Source organism: Halyomorpha halys, unplaced genomic scaffold (assembly GCF_000696795.3).
Source record: "Halyomorpha halys isolate HHAL.00 unplaced genomic scaffold, Hhal_1.1 Scaffold1402.1, whole genome shotgun sequence".
NCBI lineage: Eukaryota > Metazoa > Arthropoda > Insecta > Hemiptera > Pentatomidae > Halyomorpha > Halyomorpha halys.
Window position 1 is genome coordinate 5,035 of NW_027116499.1, and position 7,360 is coordinate 12,394.

The 7,360-nt window shown below is 32.6% G+C and overlaps 1 non-coding gene across 1 annotated transcript in view; it reads left to right on the forward strand.

Annotated features, from left to right (window-relative positions):
- Positions 1–4,705, forward strand: part of LOC106689591 (uncharacterized) — a 9,531-nt gene extending 4,826 nt beyond the window's left edge. The window contains exon 3 of the transcript XR_010845087.1: positions 4,571–4,705. This is a non-coding gene — a transcript (uncharacterized protein). The remainder of the gene's footprint in view (positions 1–4,570) is intronic.
- The last annotated feature ends 2,655 nt before the right edge of the window (positions 4,706–7,360 follow it).

Genomic DNA, 7,360 nt, shown 5'->3' on the forward strand with positions numbered 1-7,360 from the left:
TGTTTCTTTTGTTTTCTTGGCATGAACAGGCTGCAGTAAGGCACTATTTTTGTGTGGGTGAGAGGATCTCTTTTTGTAGTTTTTATTCTTTGAATTTATTCATTTATAAATATTAAAATATATCTCATTATTTATAACAGAGTACTGGTACTGGTAGTGGTAATGATTGGGGGAAAAAGTCCGGCAAGTAGGCCTATTGGTCCTTTTTGCTATCCCCAAGACAAAACCAATGGGATGGGGAGATGGGGGTCTTTTATGTATGTTATTTCTTTATATCGAACCTTTTTGACTTTCTAATGAAATTTAAAAGGGACACCCAATCTATAGAGGAAGCCTCATTTCCTTTGATTCTATCAGAGCCTAGAAGCCTACATCTTAGTGATGCATACCTACCACAATCTGCTATATAATGTAACACAGTCTCCGGGGCCTGTCTGCTTAAGCAGCATGTTTCATCATGAACTACTCCACATATCTTAAGATGTCTTTAAGTGTGCAATGACCTGTAAGAACTCCTATCCTCGGAGTTTATTTCTGTTTAGGCCTAGCAACCACTTAGTTTTAGATGTAGAAGGTTATTAAAATCTTGGCCTGTTTCAGCCCTATATATTCCCTCCACTCCTTGCCTGCTTTCTTCCATGTCCAGTCAAGAAATACTTTAATCTAATGCCTTTTAGAAATGCCTAGGAATGTTTTTGTCCTATAGAAGGGTGCTCAGCTCCATTTCTAGCAAGCTGGTCAGCTTTCTCATTACCTGTGATTCCCTTATGTCCTGGGACCTTCTTTAAGCAAAAATTGTCTTTCTTTAAGCATGCTAATGATTCTAAGGCTTGTTTACACTCCTTTGCCAATGTAGAGGTGACTCCAAGGCTTGAAGGTCAGACAGACTATCTGAAAAGATGGTGATGCCAATCCTTTCACAGCTTATGACTTTGAGCATAAAGCTGCAGACAAGATGGCAAACACTTCTGCCTGAAAAACAGTCGAATGTATGTCTAGTGGGAAATAGTGGTAAATAGTATAAGATAACATGAAATATAGAATAAACAATGGTAGCATGTAAAAAATATCCATCATATAAATTTACAAATCTTAGTACCTCTATCCAAATCTGTATATATTTTTTTCACTATATTATATTTATTTTATCCCTTCTTTCTATTTTATTTCAATTTTGTAGTTTATCTATATATTTTTATATAATTTCTTCCTCTTATTATGTGTATGTCTGCCTATATTTCTTAATATTATCTTTAACATTATTTTACATCTTTTTGCCTTCAAATGTAATTTATTTGTCACTACTCCCCCTCCCACTCCTCTACCCTGTTGGTCTTCTCATCCCCCGCCTTCTGTTCATTTTTCTGCTTACCTCCATTCAATAAGGTGGGTGTCCTATTTCGTTCATTATTTTATTTTTTTCTTGATTTTTATTCTTATTTCCCTTATTTCTCTGTCTTTTAGTGTTAACTGTATTTTTATGTATATTTTTTATCTAATTTTTTGATTGTTATTATTTCCGTTTTCATTAATTGTCCAATACCTTTTTGTGTAATTCTTGTTTATTAATACTTTTCACTGTAAATCATAATTTTATTTTATTTACTTTTTTCATTTTAATATAAATTTTCACATATTTTAAATCATATTTAGCCACACCTTAGTTATATTTTTGTGTTATTTATTCTCTTTCTGTGTTACATTATTTTAGTTGTTTGTATCATTTTAAGCCCTAATGAAGCTCTGCAATGTGGGGCAAAAAGTTGGCTTACATTAAATACTTAAATTACTGTTTGAGTTTTTTTTATGAACCTCTTTCTTTTCTTACCTAGTGATGTTATTTTTTTTAGTTGTTTAGAACCCTTATAAAGATTGATGTCTGTCAGGTATTTTAAAAAGGAAAATGAGTGATAAAATATTCTGTCTAGTAGTTTTATTTGGAAATGGCTTACGATTACAATGAAATAAAAAAAAAAATATCCTAAGTCAGGTTTACCGTCAAATTTAAATCAAAAAAAATTTAATTTAAATCATAGTTAAAACAATGATTAAATACAAAGATAAAGTGCTTCCTCACTTTATTGGACAATATATATTGTGAAATTCAATATTTATTAAGATAATTGTAAGAAATTATAACTATTTTTAGTATTCTCAGATCTAAAATATAGCTTTGAAGATGACAAGGTTTAAATGAATAGATTAAATATTAACAAGATATGAAAATTTTATCTTAAATTATTAAACATTATTAACTCTATCTCAGGGCAGGTTTTCCAGACAATCAGAACACAAAAACACATAAATGAATTAATAGCTACTTTTACAAACATAATTAAATCCTTGGTAGAGCAAACTAATCAATTAGTTTCTTTTCCAGTCTTCTTTGATGGCTAATGATTCTGATGTCTTCTTTCTAAAGATACTACCACTGATATTAGACAAAGGGTCGGTTCTCTTCTAGTTTCCAAGACACGTCCAATCCACTGGTGATCCACACAAAGAGAGTGTCTTTCTTCTTTCAATTATATGATCTTCTTGGATGACTGGTGATTCTTGATGTCTTCTTTCTAAAAATCTACCACTGACAGTGTTAGCTTGTCCACAAAAGCCACCTTAAATTGGCTATGTCTTTTTGTTGGAAAGCTTAAAAAGAACAAACAACTAGCTGGTTCGGATATAAAAATGTATTTGTTATTATAACATTTATAAACTTAAACTAAAATAACTAAAGATGAATAAAACAATGAATACAAGTAAAATAAATAGGCCTTTTAGAAAAAAATTAAATTAGATAAATAGATTAAGAAAACAGAAGAGACAAATTTACAAAAAAACAATATAAAATAAATACTGGTCGACGAAAGGTTGATCCACTCCGATAGGTCAGAGGAAGAGTGCTGCTGAGATGTGTAGGTTGCAGCTCTGTAGCTAAATACACCGCTGCAAATGGTTCAAGGTTGGTGTAGTGGCTCATCGATAGTCGAAATATCCAAAAGCCAAGATGGCCACACTGGCACTTATTATGGGCAGATAGGGTCTAGTTGTTTTATGAGTGTGAGCCAATTAATTAGCGACAATTCATGTCAACAAGAAAAGGTCTGGTTAGGGACTTAAATGTTGATCTACACATCACAATGTCAATAAATAACACCAACTGAACGCACACAGGGCTGGTTACAAATGATCATGGCCACTAATTAGCCGGAACTCATTAAATTCAAAACACAGAAAAGGTCTGGTTCCGGACTGTAATGTCTGTTAACACACTCAAAAATGTCTAATAAAATAACATCAACCGAACGCAGACAGGGCTGTTTACATACAATCATGGTCACTAATTAGCCGGAACTGATTTAAAAACGAAGATGGACGGCTGGTTGCTAGGCAACGTCTTAGCAACGGTTAGTAACCCTTAGCAACTGTCTCTATTACTTAATTATAGCAACACAAATAAAAATACACATTTTTCTTCTCAAATGACTAAATCCCATTAAAATTATATTAAAAAAAAAAATGTAACTAAATTAAACACTAATACTATTTACAAATTACTTATAAGGTAATTATTCAATATGGCGTAAACAGACAGTAAGAAAAGGATGGTCAGCACCATCTCCTTCCAGGAGACATCCTACCTCCCGCCATCCAAACAAACAAGTGTCCCTCCTTTTGGTTTAAAAAAAAAAAAATGAACAGTATAGAACATTGATACATGAAATTATACATAACTAAAATTACTTGTATATAAAAATTAACTATTTATCAAAAAAAGAGGATATTATAACATACATCTTTGTTGATCAGGAATTGGCTGAAGGTGAATTAGATTTCGGTCTCTTACCAACCTGATGTAAGTATTAGGACTGCTTTTTCACTCGAGGACTAGTAGGTTCAATTGGAAACAGCTTGCAATTACAATAAAACTAAAAAATTAATATCCTAAAATTAAGTGAATGACTATCAATAATCAAAAACTAATATAGGAAAAAAGTCAGGTTCACTGTGAAATATAGTTAAAACAATGATTAGAGACAGCGAGAAACTGCTAATTGAAATAAAAAGTGCTTCCTGACTTTATTAGACAATATATACATGTATACATTTTTGTCGATTAGGAATGGGCTGAAGGTAAATTAGACTTTAGTCACTTACCAACCTGATGCAAGTATTAGGACTGCCTGGTCACTAGAGGACTGGTAGGTTGTAGCAGTACTAGTAGGTATTACTGCTACTGTTGTATTTCAATAGTTAAGAAATAGTTCTTCTTCACCATGTGCTCAACCAAGATCTCAAGTTTTAAACATCTCAACCCCACCCCTTTCCCATTCACTAAAATTTATTAAAGGTATTTTCAGTTGATGTTTGTTGGATCTATGTAATCTTCAGTGTCTTCCAAAGTAATTTCTGGTACCAGGATCATGAACATCCCCACTTTAGACAAACTTTATATTGCCTTATAGGAACATTATAGAAGTAGAACACTCCTGAACTAATTAACACAATGGAAATATGTACATATCTATTATGCATGCATAATAGTTAAATTTATCAAAAATTTGTTTTTCAGGTGCTATAAAATTTGGGCAGAATCTGTCGCTGATGGATTGTTGCAATTTGATTGATAAACTTTCGAAATGTAATATACCATTTCTGTGTGCCCATGGAAGACCTACAGCTTTTTACATCAGTGGAATAACGCTTAGTGATGAAAATGTGAGTTATATAAATCATAATACATATTCAGAATGTCATAGCAATTGAGTAAGTCAAAAGAAGTATTAAACTCAATTTTCAGAAAATTAGGATTGGCAAGTTTTTTAAACCTATTTTTATTTGTGTACATACTTTTTAACTGATTTTCAGATTTAATTTATTATATATAATACAAAAATAAAGTCAGTTGTACTGGACTTTGTCAATGATTTTTTGTTATTGAATAATGTAAGAATATATAATCTTTATTACATATAGAACTTTCTTTTTCAGCCTACACCACCTACTCTGAAAAGACTGAAGCAGATAAACATTGAATAAATGTTATATGATGTACAAGATGTAATATCATGAAGAAAATAAATTTAATCCTTTTCTCGATTCACTAACCCAATCTCTCAAACCTATATGTTTCTCTTCCTCCATCAATGAAATGGTGAATTGACTTTCCATTAATCTCACAACTTTTCTAAATTACAATATATCCCTCATGACCTCAACTTTCAAACGTTCCATGACCCTATGGATCAATTCAGAAACCATAGAGATGATGAGAAAAAGGGATACAGCCAGAAAACGTTTTAGGAGTACTAGAACCTTTGAAGACTATTCATTCATTAATTTTTAAGAAACCTTGCCCAATCTTCCCTATGTCCTGCAAAGGGACAATTTTTCCACACTTCCTTATCTCCCTGATCCTAAGTCCCAATGGACAATCCTTAAAATTTATCATTAGTGAACTCCAAATCCTGTTATTATTATCCTGTTTCTCTGGAAGAACTATATTCAATCTTTGCCAATCCTATTCCCCACTTGTCCTCATATTCCATCCCAAAAATGCATTTTGACCCCGAAAATTTCTTTTTTATGGATATTCCCCTGAAAGCTACTCTCCTCTGTCCTAAAATCTAGAACTAATGACTATGATCTCAACCAAAATCTTGTTAAAATAATCAAACTATTTCTTCCTGTTATATTTCTTATTCTTTTGCACATTTGTAACTTTCCTTCCAAAATTCCGTTGTTCCTACAGTTTGTCATAGGCTGTCCATTGAATAAAGTCCCTGTTCTCTCTGAAATCTTTTATTTCAGATCTAGCTCCATTCTTTCCAGCCTAACAAAATCTCTTGAAAGAATAATCCATTCACAGCTTAACACCTTCCTTGAACCAAAAGCTCTCCTCAGTCCTCTCTTGTCCGGCTTCTGATCCCAATATTCTACGCAATCAACTTTGTCGAACCTTGGAAAATATACTATGGCAATCTCATGTTACATATACTTACTTGTATAACTTTTAATGAAAGTACTAGGAAGAGTGATTTATTGACATATTAGAGACACTATGTTAGCAAACAGACTGCTGCATTGAGCTCAGTTTGCCTCTCAGGAAGGCATATTCAATAAAGATGTTCTTCATCAGATGGTTTTCAGATTGAGAATGTTTAGCCTTTAAGGAGGGCTTCTTGGTTGATACTGTAGGTGGCCTTGAATGCAATCCTTATGATACTATACTATGGCAAGAGCCCTTGAGAGTAAAATAATCTAATATTTAGTTTCCAGAAGGACCAATGTGATACTAAAAGAAAAATTGCACAGATCTGAACTGGGGCACATCAAAATGTGGATGAAACCTTAAGGGACTGTCTACAAGGAGGTATGCTCCCTCCTCTCCTATGGTGCTGGTTTGCTAACTATTAATAAAGCTAAATACCACGGGTTTTTGTATGTAGGGATTTGCTGATGATAGAGGAAATTTCTTTGTGTCTTCACTGACAAGAGGAATATAATTAACAGACTACGTTGTCTGAATGATTGTGATTAAGAGTTTTTATCTATCAATGGTTGAACCAAATTTATGCTTCAGTGTCCTTAAAATAAAATAAAAATGCCTGATTGTCAAACCATCACTTGTACCTCATGGCTTCTTGCCCACTTATTTGTATGAATGAAATGTAAATATCTCCTAATGAATTGAAACTTCCATCAATCTCTCAAGGTTCAGAAAAGGTCATTGGATCATTTATGATATATATCTATTCTGTATTATAAGTTCACACAATCAGTTCAGTAAACCTACATAGATATTTCGAGGATATATCTAATTTTCATTTTCCTCCCTACCTGCTATAAAGAATGTGTGTTAGCAGTAGGGTTTACTACTGATGATAAAAAAATTTTTTATTATCATATCATACAATTTCTCTGGATAATTTTTTCAAGGAAAAAATATACAATGTAAACTGTTAAGCAGGAATTGCACTTTATACTTCTGTCCATTTCCCTCATTTTTTCAGGCTTATCAAGTTTCCTTAACCTCTTCTTCCATCCATTCAAGGTGCTCTGGGCAGGCACTCCCTGCTGCCTTTTGTACGCCTCTTTTATTCCACTGGCTTATATCCTGCCACTGCTATACTATTTGTACCTTCTTTTAACCATAGTATCATTTTATCTCCTCTAATACTTAACCATTTAAATCTTCTGTGTTCATAAAATAAGCTATATTTGTGTTCTTATACAGTTAGTAAATTTCCCACTTTTTCTGTCATTCACAGATACCATCTGGAAATTATTCTGGTATAAACTTTAGAATATCAGCTTGTGCATCTATGTATGTATATACCCTATATATGTATCTATGTATGTA